Source organism: Anomaloglossus baeobatrachus, chromosome 3 (genome assembly GCF_048569485.1).
Source record: "Anomaloglossus baeobatrachus isolate aAnoBae1 chromosome 3, aAnoBae1.hap1, whole genome shotgun sequence".
Taxonomy (NCBI): Eukaryota; Metazoa; Chordata; class Amphibia; order Anura; family Aromobatidae; genus Anomaloglossus; species Anomaloglossus baeobatrachus.
Genome location: NC_134355.1, coordinates 62,822,059 through 62,839,595, shown reverse-complemented (window position 1 = coordinate 62,839,595; position 17,537 = coordinate 62,822,059). Strand labels below are relative to the sequence as shown.

Below are 17,537 nucleotides of genomic sequence, written 5' to 3'. Positions count from 1 at the left end.
AAAAAAAAAAAAAAAGAGACAGTCGCAGAATGACTGAGCCCATAATGTCTTTATTGTGTCCCTCAGAAGACATTGCAGATACAAGTTCACGTAAAAGAAACGGCGTGTGTATGAAGAAAAAAAAAGCCCGCAGTAATGTTTCACTTTAACTTGTAGGATGAGCAACATAAATGTGGAGTAAAATTCATAAAAAAAAAAAAAAGCATACTATTAGTGATCAAAAAAAAAATAAATAAAAATATGCCACCCAAAAAAAAAAGGAGGCATTGAGCTGCTCTGTGAGGATCTCTCCAGTTTTTCAAAGAAGGGGGTCCTAAACTAAGAACCCTCAGTTTATGATATGGGCAAGAGTTGTCTTGGAGAGATGAAACATCAACAGCTTATTAATGCTAAGTACAAGAATTTTTGTCTATTAGTGCCATTTAAAGTGGCCACACACCTTTGATGGATTTCGTCAGGACTTGAGAACTTGGTATATACGAGCTGTATACTACATGAAGGTGTCTAATGCTATCTGGGTCTGCACTGTGCAATATACGGGCTGTATACTACATGAAGGTGCCTAATGCTATCTGGGTCTGCACTGTGCAATATACGGGCTGTATACTACATGAAGGTGCCTAATGCTATCTGGGTCTGCACTGTGCAATATACGGGCTGTATACTACATGAAGGTGCCTAATGCTATCTGGGTCTGCACTGTGCAATATACGGGCTGTATACTACATGAAGGTGCCTAATGCTATCTGGGTCTGCACTGTGCAATATACGGGCTGCATACTACATGAAGGTGCCTAATGCTATCTGCGTCTGCACTGAGCTATATGGGGGCTGTATACGACATGATGAAGCCGAATGCTATATGGGACTGCACTGTGCTATATGGGGGCTATATACTACATGAGGGTGCCTAAGGCCGGTTTCACACATCCGGCTTTTTGCAGTTTTGCCGGATCTGGCGCTCTCCCGTACAGTTAATACAGTACAATGACAGCGCAACAAGCGCCGGTCACATGCTGTCATGTGACCGGCACATGTGACCCGGAAGTTACAGCGCTGTCATTGTACTGTATTATCTGTACGGGAGAGCGCCGGATCCGGCAAAACGGCAAAAAGCCGGATGTGTGAAACCGGCCTAATGCTATCTGGGTCTGCATTGTGCCATATGGAGGTTGCATAGTGCCATATGGAGGCTGCATAGTGCCATATGGGGGGCTGCATAGTGCCATATGGGGGGCTGCATAGTGCCATATGGGGGGCTGCATAGTGCCATATGGAGGAATATGGGGGCTGCATACTACTATAGCCCCAGAGTTGTATGTCCCCTCCACCCCGGTGCTGTATACCCCCCCAGAGTTGTATGTCACCCCCCACCCCAGAGCTCTATACCCCTCAGAGCTGCACGTCACCCCCCACCTCAGAGCTGTTCCCCCACCCCCACCCCAGAGCCACTGCCCCCCTCTGGAGATGTATGCCCCACTCTGCAACTGTATGCCCCCCATTGCTGCATACCCCTTTCCTCAGTAATATGTATGCCCCCCAGTAATGTGTTTGTCCCCAGCCTCTCTTGTGCTGTATATACAGCAGTGTCAGTGTGCTCTATGTGCGGCCATGTCTGTTAGTGATGGCCACCAATCAGCATGGCACAGACATATGCCCAGGAGGAGCTGGATGGAGACAAGTGGGGGATGAAGCTACATGCGCACACTGCATTTTTTTCTGCACACAAACTGCACCCAAAACTGCACCCAGTCAGAGAGAACCTGGAAATGTCAAAAACAACGCTTGTAATGTTAGTGCCTTTTTGATGCATTTTCAGTGACAAAAATGCATGAAAAACACACCAAAAACGCACCAAATTGACAGCATGCGTTTAAGGCTTTTTTTGTGACAAATGTTGACAAAAATGCTAGAAGAATGAACATGCTGCATTTTTTTGTCACAAACTTTTGACAAAAAAACGCTGACAAACTGCAATGTGCGCACAGCAAATCTGACTTCTCACAGACTTTGCTGTGAAGTCAAATGTCAGAAAGTTCTGACAACAAAACTGCACCAAAAAAAAGCGACAAAAAACGCAGCGTGCACATGTATCCTGAATGAGGCTGTTGCCGGCTTCCCAATATTAGAAACATCTCTAATGTGTCTCTGTGTGTATTTATGATGTGTGTCTATGTGTGACGCCCTGGACTAGCCAGGTAGTCACAGACAGGCCCTTGCACAAACACCCATCCCCTAACAAGGTAAGAGCAGCCAACCTAAAAACCCTGAGTCACCCCTCTCAGGTCTTGACGTTCACACCAGGAGGCGGAGACAGGCGGTTGGCCACACCCACCGAGGAGTTCAGATAGCCTGAGGCAGGAAAAACACAAACAGATGAAGTTAGGGAGAAGAGGAGAGGAGAGTAGTAGCAAAGTGTAAACGTCTGTCAGGGATCTGGGTCGTAGCCTGGATACCCTGTGGCCAGGAGGCAGATGGTGGGTGCCGCCTGCAGGAGCCGGGAAGACGGCTGGCGGAACCGTAAGGGATCGGGACAGGGTAGTGGCACGCCGGTACCGAACCGGGGAACCGACTGGAAACCGGAGCACCAGGAGGGGTACTCAGACCCAGAACGAGGCCCAGAAACCATTGGACCGAGTCAAATTCACTGATTGGGGTCTGGACCTTAGGCTCTTTCCCACCCAAGTCCCGACTGAAGACAACAGCCCAACGAGGGGGATAGAAAGCCACCGCTCAGGCAGAGAGATCCCACGGGCCAGCGTCTGCGAGCAAACGGGCTCTCACGGCACACACAAAGCCGGGGAGCGGACTACCGTCGCTGAGGCATAGGCAGTCAAAATTTACAAAAACGAGAAAGGCGGGAACCACCGAACCGGGTGGGGGGACCAGATGCAGCCGGCTGCGGGCATCGACCACCATCCTTTTGGTTTACCAGAGACTCCGGTGTATCTGTCATAGTGAGTACAACAGTGCCCTCGGGCCGCGCACCGCACCGCACTAACACGCCCGCACCTCAAACCACTGGGCCCCGGGACCATCACCCCCTGCCCACGGAGGGGTCAACACCAGGCTGCACAACACCGTCCCCGGTAGCCTAGTTAACAGCAGCGGTGGTGTCCACACTCACCACAACCCATGGGTGGCGTCACAAACTTAAATCCCTAAACACCACGGCCCCGGCCATGAACTTCCCCCACCGAAACCCCTCACATAGCGCCAGCATCCCCCTGCAGAGTGACGTGATCCCCGGGTCCGGAGCGCTCGAGCCACCCACCGACGAGCCCGGATCCGAGCGGTTCGGCTGCGGCCGGCCGAGCCCCGGGGCGGTACATATGTATGTCAGTGTATATGACTGTCTAGATTTATGTCTATTTATGTGTATTATTGTGAATTTCTCTTTAAATATTTATGTGTACGTATGCCTGTATGTGTATGTATCTGTGCATGTCTATGTGTGAATGGGGCCCACTGAGACTCTTTCGCCCAGGGCCCACAAAAACCTGGAGCCGACCCTGTCCTCAGCTGCTGTCACTCAAGAAGATGCTGATTTTATAAAGTTTACTTTCTTGGATTTCAAAACCTAAACATCTGAGCTGACCACTACAGGTATGTATAGAATCAGCCTGATAGTGCCACTATACCACTGGCTTTAGGTTAGATACAAAAATCCTAGTGATTGATTCCCTTTAAGCATGTGTCATGCTCATGTCGCAGGCGGGGAAGGACGCCGCTGCGCTCACTAACGCTCGGGTCCGGCACTGCTGCGATGGCTGCTCGGTGGCTCGAGCGGTGGGCCGGATCCAGGCACTCGAGCGGCGCTCCTCGCCCGTGAGTGAAAGGGGGTAGTTTGGTTTGGGATTTGGTGCGTGACGCCACCCACAGGTTGTGGTGAGGTTGGGCACCACCGCTGCTGGTGACGGGGATCCCGGGAGCGATGGCAGGGAGCAGCTGGGATGTTGTTTTCCCCCTCCGTGGGTAGGGGTTGGTGGTCCCGGTGAGATGACGGGGAGGCAGGGTTGGCAAGGTGCAGGGTCGCCTGGACTGCGCAGCGTGGTGCCAGACGGCACGGTAGTACTCTCAGCCACAAAGGTACGCAAAGTCTCTGGTAAACCAAACGGCTGGATGGACGGGTCCCGCAGCCGGCTGCGTATGTTCGGTCCCGATGGATTCCCACCGGTAACCCGCTCCCCAGCGTATATATGTGCCGGAGGAGCCCTTTTGCCAACAGGCTCTGGCCCTTGGAACTCTAGCTGTGGCGGTAGCTGTATTTCCTTCTGTTGGTTGGACGGTTGCCTTCAATCGGGTCTTGGCTGTTAGGAAACCCCTGGGGTTCCGGTCACTGACGGATTTGACCTCTAATGGCGACTCCAAGCCTGGTCGGGGTACGTAGGCCCTGCCTGTGTGTGCTGGCTTCACTTCGCTCCCCGGTTCGGTACCGGCGGGGTTCCGCGTTGATTCGCCTCTCCTGCAGACAGCCACCACCGTCTGCCAACCTTGCTCTTAGTGCCCGGGCCACACACCCGGACACTGTCAGTTTGCTCCTCCACTACTACTTCACTCCTTCCACTTGCACTTCCCTAACTGATCTGACTTCCTTTTCCCGCCTCCAGGACTGTGAACTCCACAGTGGGTGGGGCCAGCCGCCTGGCTCCACCCCACCTGGTGTGGACATCAGCCCCTGGAGCGAGGAAACAAGGATTTTGTGTCTGGCTGATGTGCCTGTCTCAGGGTGGGGGTGTATGTTGTAGTACCTGTGACGACCTGGCTAGTCCAGGGCGCCACACTCAGACAAGGAGAAATCCAGTGCACAGCACAACACAGAGGTTACAACGAGGAATGAAAGAAGGTAGGATGGTCCTTATGGTAGGGAGAGGGGCGATGGGTTACCACCTAACACTAACCCGAGTCTGCTCCCAGAGCTAATGTATGGGGGCCAGAATTACGAACATACATTAGTTTATGATGGCATTTGGGGGACATAAATACTGTAGGGGCCAATTAGAAGACATTATTATGCTCTAATATATTTAGGGGTCTCTCACACTGACGTATATTCACTCATACGAGAATCGGCTGCTACATGCAACTGACACTTGGCTTAAACTCTGCTGCGAGCATGAGCTGAGTGTTATTTACTGTGATCTGATTCTCTTGCATGCAAGAATCAGATCACAGGTGCGGAGAAGATGGAGAGATTCATTTCTCCATCTTCTCCATTGTCTGACATCAGTGTAGTCTGAGGTTTTGCACGCACCCATAGACTTGATTGGATGTTCAATCGCCGCACATATTTTTTTTTTTTTCTCATGACAAATTGGCGTAAGAAAAAAAAAATACAAGTGGGCACTGCTCCATAGTATAACATTGGAGCAAGTGCTATCCGATAAAACATCAGGCGAGCAAGCCTTTAGTTTGAGGATACTGTTTTCTATGGAACAAAACAGAGGTCCTGTTGGGCTATGTTCACACGTTTCTTTTTTGCTGCAGGCAAAACCATCTCTCTTTGCAGTAAAGAAACGACTTACAAAAAGCAGGTTTTGCTGGAGGTTTATGCGGTGCTTTGGTGCAGATTACATGTGTCATTTGTCTACAGTACATGTGTAATCAAGTTAATTTAATTCACCAAAAAACAGCAAAAATACATGCTTGCAATATTTGCAGTGTTTTTGTACACTCTTTGCTTTCTATGGTGAAAAAAATGCTGAAAGAATTGACATGCTGTAGTTTTAAAAAAAAAAAAAAAAAAAAAAATAATAGCAGCAGTTTTAAAAATTCAGTATTTCTGAAATGTCATAGTACTTGCTGGTACTTTAATAAGCAGCTTTTATTTTTGCATTAAAGAAAACACTATGTGTGAACAAGGCCTTACTGTGTAGGGTGGCACTATGTTGCTTTTTCTCCCTTATCTGGTGCAGGGAGTGTGAAGTTGAGGAAAAATGGGAAATGTGCTCAAGAAGTGATCCGTTATAGATGTCTGTGTGTTGTTTTCTGCTGAGATGAACCCTGGTTGGAAGACATGATAGTGGTCTGCACCGAATGAGAAGAAAAGCGAACATGAATTATTTCAACTAAAGACATCACAGGTAAGTCAGTGTATTACACGTACACCTACACTATAAACTATATACGGAGCTCCTGTGTATAATGTCCCCAGTGATCTCTGTATTACCTATACACTATATACACAGCTCCTGTATTCTTATTAGTATTGTGCTTTCTATTCTTGTTCAGTATTGTATTATTCGGTCACTATGTGGCAAATCATGCAGTGTGGTAATGATGTGGTAGCATTTTTCCTTTGTATGTGATATTATTCAGTCACGATGTGGTGATAATATGTGGTCTGGTCATGGTGCAGTGGTATTTGTCACTTGCATGTATTTTTTGGCCACTATGTAATGGCAATATGTGGTTTGGTCACGGTTTGGTGGTATTTATCTCTTGTATGTGGCATTATTGGTCATGGGGTTCATATGATGTATCTGTCCCCAGCTTAAATGATGTTGTTCTGATGACGAAAGAGAAGAAAAAAAATCCCAAGACATTTGCGGACATAGCATTCAGTGCTATATTAAAGAAGTTCCCTAAATAATACAAACCCAGTGTATATGATCTTTTAGGGGACATATAAATTATAGGAGTCCAGGTTAGACAAAAAAAAAAAAAGGGTCTAATATGGCAACTCCTTTAAGTAATATAAATAAGTACACAACAGGACATTATGATTTCAGCTTTTTCTGACATCTTACAACCTGCAAAATCAAAGTGGACTACGCCTGTAGGCGGGCTTTGCACGTTGCGACATAGCAAGCCGATGCTGCGATGTCGCACGCGATAGTCCCCGCCCCTGTCGCAGGTACGATATCTTGTGATAGCTGGCGTAGCGATAATCATCGCTACGCCAGCTTCACATGCACTCACCTGCCCTGCGACCGTCGCTCTGGCCGGCGACCCGCCTCCTTCCTAAGGGGGCAGGTCGTGCAGCGTCATAGCGACATCACACGGCAGGCGGCCAATGGCAGCGGAGGGGCGGAGATGAGCAGGATGTAAACATCCCGCCCACCTCCTTCCTTCCATATAGTCGCCGGCGGCAGGTAAGGAGATGTTCCTCGTTCCTGCGGCTTCACACACAGCGATGTTTGGTGCCGCAGGAACGAGGAACTACATCGTACCTGTCGCGGCACCGGCATTATGGAAAGGTCGGAGCGTGCTCCGATGATACGATAACGACGCTTTTGCGCTCGTTCATCGTATCATCTAGAATTTACACACTACGACATCGCAAGTGACGCCGGATGTACGTCACTTTCGATTTAACCCCACCGACATCGCACCTGCGGTGTCGTAGTGTGCAAAGCCGCCCTTAATCTTATTTCCAAGTAAAATGTGAATTCTATCCAAGGCGCTTCTTGGAGGAAGAGATAAGTCCCAAAGACAACATGTTTTGGGACCATCACCGGGTTGTCTAGTGTTTCGCAGCCAAACAAAAACAAGAAGAAATCTTACAAAACAGAAAAATAAAAAAAGTATAGCAAGCTCACCACATTCACCATTTTTAAATGGAACCTAATACATGATATCAGGGGAAACACTAGTTAGAAATGTTTCAGGCTGGGCGGAACCACAAGTCCGAGGAGTAAAACAGGGCCACTGTATTGTCACCCTCCAAAGCAGACAGAGCGGACACGCAACGACAAGAATGTCACAGAATCATGTAATGGGTTCCTTTGAAGACGTGCATATTCATACATAAGCTTAAAATGGACAAAACTGAATTCATCATCTTTTCTCCTCTTCTATCAACCCCTTCAACAAACCTATCCATCAAAGTTGATGGCTGCTCACTCTCCCCAGTCTCCCAACCTTGTTGCCTTGGAGTCCTTGACTGAGCTCTATCCTTCAAGCCACGTATCCAAGCCCTCTTCACCTGTTGCTGTCTACAACTGAAAAATATCTCCCGGATTTGTGCTTTCCTTAGCGAAGAATCAGCAAACACACTAGTGCATGCCCTCATCCTCTCCTGCCTCGGCTACTGCAACCTCCTTCTCTGTGGCCTCCCTTCCAACACTCTTGCACCCCTCCAATCTATCTTAAACTCTGGGGCCTGATTGATCCACCTCTCTCCTCGCTATTCCCCAGCCTCCCCTCTCAGCCAATCCCTTCACTGACTTCCCCTTGGCTATAGACTTCAGTTCAAATCACTAACCATGACATACAAAGCGATCCACAACCTGTCTCCTCCATACATCAGTGACCTAGTCTCCTGGTACTTGCCTGCACAAAACCTCCAATCCTCACAAGATCTCCTTCTCTACTCCCCTCTTATCTCATCTGCCCACAATCGCATCCAAGATTTCTCCCGTGCCTCCTCCATAATGTAGAATGCTCTACCACAACACATCAGACATGCACCTACCGTGGAAACCTTCAAAAGGAATCTGAAGACACACCTCTTCCGACAAGCCTACAACCTGTAATAACCACTGCGCAACCAGCTCGCAGAACAAAAGATATCAGCACAGTCAAGGTCAGTCTGGGGTGTAAGAGTCTTCCAAAAAAACCAGCATGTGCAATAATCCTTCAACTGATGAACATCACAATATTGAGGCAGCCCTCCAACCGATCGAAACAAATTCACTAAACACACTTCACTTGCTTTTTTTGGGAACTGTGCCTCAATTTTTGTCACTTTTTATCAATAATCCGACAAATATACATCAAATAATTCTATAAAATTCATCCCATTTGGAAACATTGGGGCATATTTACTATTGTGCGGCTTTTTATTTATCAGTTTTGTATTTTCATTTGTTAATTTGTTTTAAGATATATTCATTATTTTTACCCCCCAAAAAAATGAATGTTGGTTTGCCATTAAGAAAGTTTCCATTGCTAACAAATGTCTACATTTTATGTACTTTTAATATGATGCAAACTCTGCTTTTGCTGCATTTTTGGGGCACAAAGAATAGAAATTCTGATCTGATTTATTATTGCAAAAAATATCTAAATCTAACGGTGGGTTCAGACGGTTGAATGAAATCTCAGAGTCAAATAGCGGACGTGACAGGCCCTGTGTGTGCAGCTTCATGCCGCACCTGATACATTGCTGAGGTTGTTTAGGACATTGCAACATATATTTACCATTGCAAAGAACTCATCAATGTGGGATTGCATTCCCAATGTCTGGCACTGACCTACAGGTTCATCCAGGATACAATATCCTACATGAGAGAATCACTTACAGTGTTGAATAATAATATCGCCAGCATAGTAGATATCATTCTAATAGCTATGGGGGAGATTTATTAAGGAATTTATGGCGGGTGACTGTCCAAAAAAAATTGGTAAAAAATTGCTTTGGGTCTGAAAATGTTGTATTTTGCAAATTGTTTTTCCACTTTCCAGTCAGGGCTTCTGTATCATGGAGAACATCTCATTTATCAAGGATTTTCAAGACTTTGCTGATGCTCTTAGCTTGAAATATTCGGAGATGAGTGGTGTTCTCAATGTTGGTAATGGTACATCACCATTCTCAGCATAAATATAAAGTAAGACAGGGCATGCCTGTGTGAGATATATATATATATATATATATATATATATATATATATATATTTTTTTTTTTTTATTTAGTTTAGATACAAATTATATATATACATACACACACATATATATATATATATATATATATATATATATATATATATATATATATATATATATATATATATATATATATATATATATATATATATATATATATAAATGGCTAAATTACAAAAATACAAAATAAAAAAAATAGTATATATTATTTTTTTTTATTTTGTATTCTTTTAATTTAGCCATTTATACATACAAATTATATAGATAGATCAACATATATATTATATATATATATTATATATATATCTTGATCTATCTATATAATATGTATGTATACATGACTAAATAAAAAAAAAAAAAAATATTATATTATATATATATATAAAATATATATTTTATTTTAATATAGGTGTATATATTTGTATGCTATATGTACAGTGCCTTGCGAAAGTATTCGGCCCCCTTAAATTTTTCAACCTTTTCCCACATTTCAGGCTGCAAACATAAAGATAGAAAATGTTAATGTTATGGTGAAGAATCAACAAGTGGGACACAATTGTGAAGTTGAACGATATGTATTGCTTATTTTACATTTTTGTAAAAAATAAAAAACTGAATATTGTGGCGTGCAATATTATTCGTCCCCTTTACATTCAGTGCAGCAAACTCACTATAGAAGTTCATTGAGGATCTCTGAATGATCCAATGTTGTCCTAAATGACTGATGATGATAAATATAATCCCCCTGTGTGTAATCAAGTCTCCGTATAAATGCAGCTGCTCTGTGATAGTCTCAGTGTTCTGTTTAAAGCGCAGATAGCATCATGAAGACCAAGGAACACAACAGGCAGGTCCGTGATACTGTTGTGGAGAAGTTTAAAGCCAGAATTGGTTGCAGAAAGATTTTCAAAACTTTAAACATCCCAAGGAGCACTGTGCAAGCGATCATAATGAAATGGAAGGAGTATCATACCACTGCAAATCTACCGAGACCCGGCCATCCCTCAAAAATGTCATGTCAAACAAGGAGAAGACTGATCAGAGATGCAGCTAAGAGGCCCATGATCACTCTGGATGAACTGCAGAGCTCTACAGCTGAGTGGGGAGAGTCTGTCCATAGGACAACAATCAGTTATACACAGCACAAATCTGGCCTTTATGGAAGAGTGGCAAGAAGAAAGCCATTTCTCAAAGATATCCACAAGAAGTGTTGTTTAAAGTTTGACACACCAAACATGGGAACCACCTGGGAGACACACCAAACATGTGGAAGAAGGTGCTCTGGTCAGATGAAACCAAAAATCGAACTTTTTGGGCACGATGCCAAACGATATGTTTGGTGTAAAAGCAACACAGCTCATCACCCTGAACACACCATCCCCACTGTCAAACATGGCGGTGGCAGCATCATGGTTTGGGCCTGCTTTGCTTCAGCAGGGACAGGGAAGGAAAATTGATGGGAAGATGGATGGAGCCAAATACAGGACCATTCTTGAAGAAAACCTGTTGGAGTCTGCAAAAGACCTGAGACTGGGATGGAGATTTTTCTTCCAAGAAGACAATGATCCCAAACAAAGCAAAATCTACAATGGAATGGTTCACAAATAAACCTATCCAGGTGTTAGAATGGCCAAGTCACGTCCAGACCTGAATCCAATTGAGAATCTGTGGAAAGAGCTGAAAACTGCTGTTCACAAACGCTCTCCATCCAACCTCACTCAGCTCCAGCTGTTTACAGAGGAAGAATGGGCAAGAATTTCAGTCTCTCGATGTGCAAAACTGATAGAGACATACCCCAAGCAACTGCAGCTGTAATCGCAGCAAAAACTGGAGCTACAAAGAATTAAATTAAAAGGGGACGAATAATATTGCACGCCCCAATTTTCAGTTTATTATTTTTTACAAAAATTTAAAATAAGTAATAAATTTATTCAACTTCACAATTGTGTCCCACTTGCTGATTCCTCACCATAACATTAACATTTTTTTCTTTATGTTTGAAGCCTGAAATGTGGGAAAAGGTTGAAAAATTTAAGGGGGTCGAATACCTTCGCAAGGCACTGTTTGCATAAATAAATAATAATATATCTGTATTACATACATATACACTAATATATATATGTCTCTAATATATAAAGCTGAGTGTGTGTGTGTGTGTGTGTGATTGGCATCTGCACCGTCGCAGCTACAGCCACAAAATTTTGCACACTCACACGTCTGGACCCCGAGAGCGTCATAGGCTATGTTGTGAGGCGAAATTTTAACCCCACGCGTTCCAATTTGCCAATCAATTTTGCCCCTATCTACATAATGGGGAAAAAGTGAAACATAAAGTGTATCCGCACTGTCGCAGTTACAATCACGAAATTTTGCACAGACACCTCATGTGACCCAGGGAACGTCATCGACTATGTTTTGACAGGAAAATTTAACCCCGCGCTTTACAGTTACTCTCCAAAAAACCTGCCTCCATTAAAGTAAATGGAGCCTGGAACTACAGGTTATTAGTAGGAGCTGTGATTGCTTGCTATAGGAACAAAAGACATTCATAGTATAAGAAGCTTTTATGTGAGGTAATAAGATGTCGGGAGACTGGGAAAGAAACAGACGGAGCACATTACTTGGCCAATTTAGTAAAATCTGTGTGGAATATCTGTGGTGTTGAAATATATGTTGTGAAATGCTTCTATTAGCTTAGTTTTTGCCTTTTAATAATTACATTTCTATCCATCTCTTTTGTGGTTTTTGCGTGCAGAATAAATTTTTGTTAATACATTCTATTTTGTTAACAACAGCTATTAACCCGGGCAGTACAGCTAGTGTAAATTTATATTTATTTATATATATATATATATATATTATATTTATTTATATATATATATTATATATATACACACACACAATGAACTAAAGATATAATTATATTGAATGATTTGTAAATTGTTTTTTTTATTCTATAAACTACTGACAACGTCTTCGAATTTCCAAGCAATACATTTTGTACTTATTTTCTGAAAATGAGCTATGGTCAAAATAACAAAAAAAATGCATTGCTTTCAGACCTCACACAATGCAAAGAAAACAAGTTCATAATCATTTAGAAACAACAATACTAATAATGTTTTAACTCGGGAAGAGTTCAGAAATCAATATTTTGTGGAAATACCATGATTTTTAATCAGAGCTTTCATTTGTCTTGGCATGCTTTCCACTGCTGGTGCAAAAATGTAAGCAGTTCTTTTTTGTTTGATGGCATGTGACTATCCATCTTCCTCTTGAATACATTCCAGAGGTTTTCAATGGGGTTCAGGTCTTGAAATTGGGCTGGCCTACAAACGGAATGGCAAATTGCAGCTGGAGTGAAGTGCACGGCAAGAACAGTTCGTAACAGGCTCCTAGAGGCATGGATCAAGTCATGTAAAGCTAGAAAAAAAAGCCTTTCATCGATGAGAAGCAAAAGGATAGCCAGGCTGACGTTTGCTAAAGACCATAAGAATTGGGCCATAGAGGACTGGAGTAAGGTAATCTCTGAGGAGTCTAATTTTCAGCTTTGCCCAACACCTGGTCATCTAATGGTTAGATGGAGACCTGGAGAGGCATACAAGCCACAATATCTTGCACCCACTGTGAAATTTGGTGAAGGATCGGTGATGATCTGGGGATGCTTCAGCAAGGCTGGAATTGGGCAGATTAAACATTCCAAAGGACGTATGAATCAAGCCGCATACAAGGTTTTCCTGGAAAAATAGTTGCTTCCTTCTGCTCAGGCAATGTTCCCCAACTCTGAGGACTGTTTTTTCCAGCAGGACAATGCACCACGCCACACAGCTAGGTCAATCAGTGTGTGGATGAAGGACCACCACATCAAAACCCTGTCATGGCCAGCCCAAACTCCAGACCTGAACCCCCTTGAAAACCTCTAGAATGTAATCAAGAGGAAGATGGATAGTCACAAGCCATCAAAGAAGAACTGTTTAAATTTTTGCATCAGGAGTGGCATAAGGTCACCCAAAAGCAGTGTGAAAGACTGGTGGAAAGCAGCCAAGACAATGAAAGCTGGGATTAAAAATCATGGTTATTCTACAAAATATTGATTTCTGAATTTTCCTGAGTTAAAACATTATTAATATTGTTGTTTCTAAATGATTATGAACTTTTCTTTGCATTGAGGTCTGAAAGCAATGCATTTGTTATTTTGACCATTTCTCATTTTCAGAAAATAAATACATATTTTTTTGCTTAGAAATTCGGAGACCAGTTTATAGAATAAAAGAACAATTTACATTTTACTCAAAAATATACCTATAAAAGAGAAAAGTCTGAAAAATTTGCAGTGGTCCCTTAATGCAGGGATAGATGGAGATAGATAGATAGATAGATAGATAGATGGAGATAGATAGATAGATAGATAGATAGAGGGATAGATAGATAGATAGATAGATAGATAAAGAATGAAACCAGGGATTCCCAGCCGGTCCTTGCCTGACTTCAAACGGACTGGCAGCACCTCCCAATGTGAATAGGTGTGTATCTGTTCACAATGCAATATATAAAGAAAATAAATAATATATATATAATTTTATTAATAATGATAATGGCCATTCTAATATTCTAAATACCTCCAATTTCTTCATTAGGTAGTGTATTTTTGTGCTATTGCAGAGTGTTATATATTATATATAATCACACATGCATATCAAATGATATGATCAATCACTACTGGGGGAGAAAAAAAACAAACCAAAACACTGCCCATAAGTCATAAAGATTATTAATAAATAATTGAAACAATTCAGATTCATTAAAACATATATTACTATATTTCATTATATATATTACACACACACACACATATTATATATATATATTATATTATATACACGGTATATAGATGTGCATTTGTTTTTAACACATCGGGCTGAACTGTGCATTCATTATGTAGAATGTCTATTGCAGTCCTATGTAGGATGCCAGAACATACATGCTCAATGCACTTTCCGCTCAGCCCCATTTGTTGATCAGGGTCACTGTTATTGTGTAACTTTTCTTTGTTTGTTTTTTATAGGATTAAGCGGAGTCAAGACAATACAGTAAGTTTACCTGCAGTCCTATGTAAACCATAGAATGTCATATTGCAGGTTTTGCCAGACACCAATCTGATCACAGATTCAGCTGTACATAGTAGCAGGTAATGTAGCAGTGCTGAGTTTGTTACTTTAGCAGCTGAGCTGATTCTGGGCAGTTGTTCTGTTGGTTCACCTGCAGTCCTATGTAAACCATAGAATGTCATATTGCAGGTTTTGCCAGACACCAATCTGATCACAGATTCAGCTGTACATAGTAGTAGGTAATGTAGCAGTGCTGAGTTTGTTAGTTTAGCAGCTGAGCTGATTGTGGGCAGTTGTTCTCTTGGTTCACCTGCAGTCCTATGTAAACCATAGAATGTCATATTGCAGGTTTTGCCAGACATCAATCTGATCACAGATTCAGCTGTACATAGTAGCAGGTAATGTAGCAGTGCTGACTTTGTTAGTTTAGCAGCTGAGCTGATTCTGGGCAGTTGTTCTGTTGGTTCACCTGCAGTCCTATGTAAACCATAGAATGTCATATTGCAGGTTTTGCCAGACACCAATCTGATCACAGATTCAGCTGTACATAGTAGCAGGTAATGTAGCAGTGCTGAGTTTGTTACTTTAGCAGCTGAGCTGATTCTGGGCAGTTGTTCTGTTGGGTCACCTGCAGTCCTATGTAAACCATAGAATGTCATATTGCAGGTTTTGCCAGACACCAATCTGATCACAGATTCAGCTGTACATAGTAGTAGGTAATGTAGCAGTGCTGAGTTTGTTAGTTTAGCAGCTGAGCTGATTGTGGGCAGTTGTTCTCTTGGTTCACCTGCAGTCCTATGTAAACCATAGAATGTCATATTGCAGGTTTTGCCAGACATCAATCTGATCACAGATTCAGCTGTACATAGTAGCAGGTAATGTAGCAGTGCTGAGTTTGTTAGTTTAGCAGCTGAGCTGATTCTGGGCAGTTGTTCTCCTGGTTCACCTGCAGTCCTATGTAAACCATAGAATGTCATATTGCAGGTTTTGCCAGACATCAATCTGATCACAGATTCAGCTGTACATAGTAGCAGGTAATGTAGCAGTGCTGACTTTGTTAGTTTAGCAGCTGAGCTGATTCTGGGCAGTTGTTCTCCTGGTTCACCTGCAGTCCTATGTAACGTTACAAGTGAAGTTGTGCTACATACCAGAGGGAGCTCTGCTGCATGTGTAGGTGAGGTCGGGCTGCACAGTGTACAGGAGTGGACTCACTTGTTCCTGTGGATGAGCCGGCTGCCGGCCAGCACTGGGGTCCGGTGAGGGATGACTTGGCTCATTAGCAGCTGTCGGGGGTCGTGCTCGGATCCTCGGGGACGGGGGTCTGCCGCTGCTCCCTGCGATGTGGAGGGGGAGGCTGCATCTGACAGAGGAAGTTCTGCTCTGCAACAACAAGAGAAAGGGAAAAAAAAACTTCTGCCTGGAGAAGTGAGTGCAGGAAGCGGAGACTTTCCAGGAGCTGTGATGTCAGCCCCGTGTCTGCAGCAGGCCCGGGATCAGGTTCCCTCGGAAAGCAAAGGGTTAAAACGGGAATCTAATGGAACTCCGCCCTGAATCCAGGCTTCAGTGACTGCCGGACCTTTAATTTTTAACACTGTCATTTGAAAATTGCAGTCCGAGCTGCGGCACAGCAGGGTCTCCAGCCCCCGACCCCTGCTCAACAGGAGCCCCTGTGCTTACTAACATGATGGATGGGCAGGAAGAAGGGCGAGCAGTGCTTGTACTTGGTATTGTGCTTTTCTTTTCCAGATCAAGAAGCTTCAAAACGCCTTGAATTGGCTATGTTCACACTTCCGTTGTTTTGCTTCCATCAGGTACGTTGTTGCGACACAATGACGGATCTGTTGTTTTTTAGGCTAGTTTCACACTTGCATTGGACGGGATCCGTAGCATTGCGTTGTGTGACGGATGCGTTGCATATAGTGGCACAACAGATGCTACGGATCGTACAAAATAACGCAGTCCGTTATAGGTTTTTTTTTCCTTTACTTTACACATCTGGGCATGCGCAGTTGTGTAAAGACGGATGCGTTAACGGAATCCGTCAAAATGACGGATTCTAACGGAATCCGCCACCATAGGCAACCATTATAAAAACAACGGACGCCGTCGGAATCCTGCAGGTTGCGTTTTTTTGACACTCCGCCAAGTGCAGAAAAACGCTACATGAAGCGTTCCATCCGCCCGACGGTCACTGACGGTCAGCGTCAAAACAACTGATGCGCCGCGGGGCGGATGCAATGCAAGACCATCCGTTGCTATCCGTAGCTAATAGAAGTCTATGAGGAATATAACGGTTTCCTGCAACGGTTACCGTAATTCCTCAAGGCTGCGGATAGCAACAGAAGCCGTCCAACGCAAGTGTGAAAGTAGCCTTAGATGTCAACTGATGCAACGGATGTGTTATTTCACAGGATTCCGTGAAAACACTGATCCATCGAGCCGTTACATCCGTTGTGCATCCGTTTTTTGACGGATACGTCGTGATCCGTTTGTGTTTGGGACAGCCCAATGGATGTGCCAAACATGCTGGGCATGATCAGTAAAGCATGACGGAGTCCAGCACTGGATTCTGTCGTGTGATAGATTACGTCAGAATCCAGCACCATAGACAACCATTATAGCTTTTGACGGATGACAACAGACACCTGCGGAGTCCATTTTTTTGCCACTCCAAAAAACGTTACATTCAGCATTGATCCCGCCTGATGGTCAGTCAGTAAACGACTGATCCATCACACGGCAGATGCAACGCAAGGCCATCAGTCACAATTCGTCCTTAATACAAGTCTATGGGGAAAAAAATATTTAGCAGGATACTGTAAT

The 17,537-nt window shown here is 43.6% G+C and overlaps 1 protein-coding gene across 2 annotated transcripts in view; it reads right to left on the bottom strand.

Moving 5' to 3' along the window:
* The window catches only part of STON1 (stonin 1), a 113,987-nt gene extending 97,644 nt beyond the window's left edge, over positions 1–16,343 (bottom strand). Inside the window, exon 1 of one of the 2 annotated variants that reach the window (XM_075339215.1) lies at positions 15,863–16,343. The gene's annotated coding sequence lies outside the window, so the exon portion shown is untranslated. The remainder of the gene's footprint in view (positions 1–15,862) is intronic. The other variant, XM_075339214.1, reaches the window with a different exon arrangement.
* Between the last annotated feature and the right edge of the window lie 1,194 nt (positions 16,344–17,537).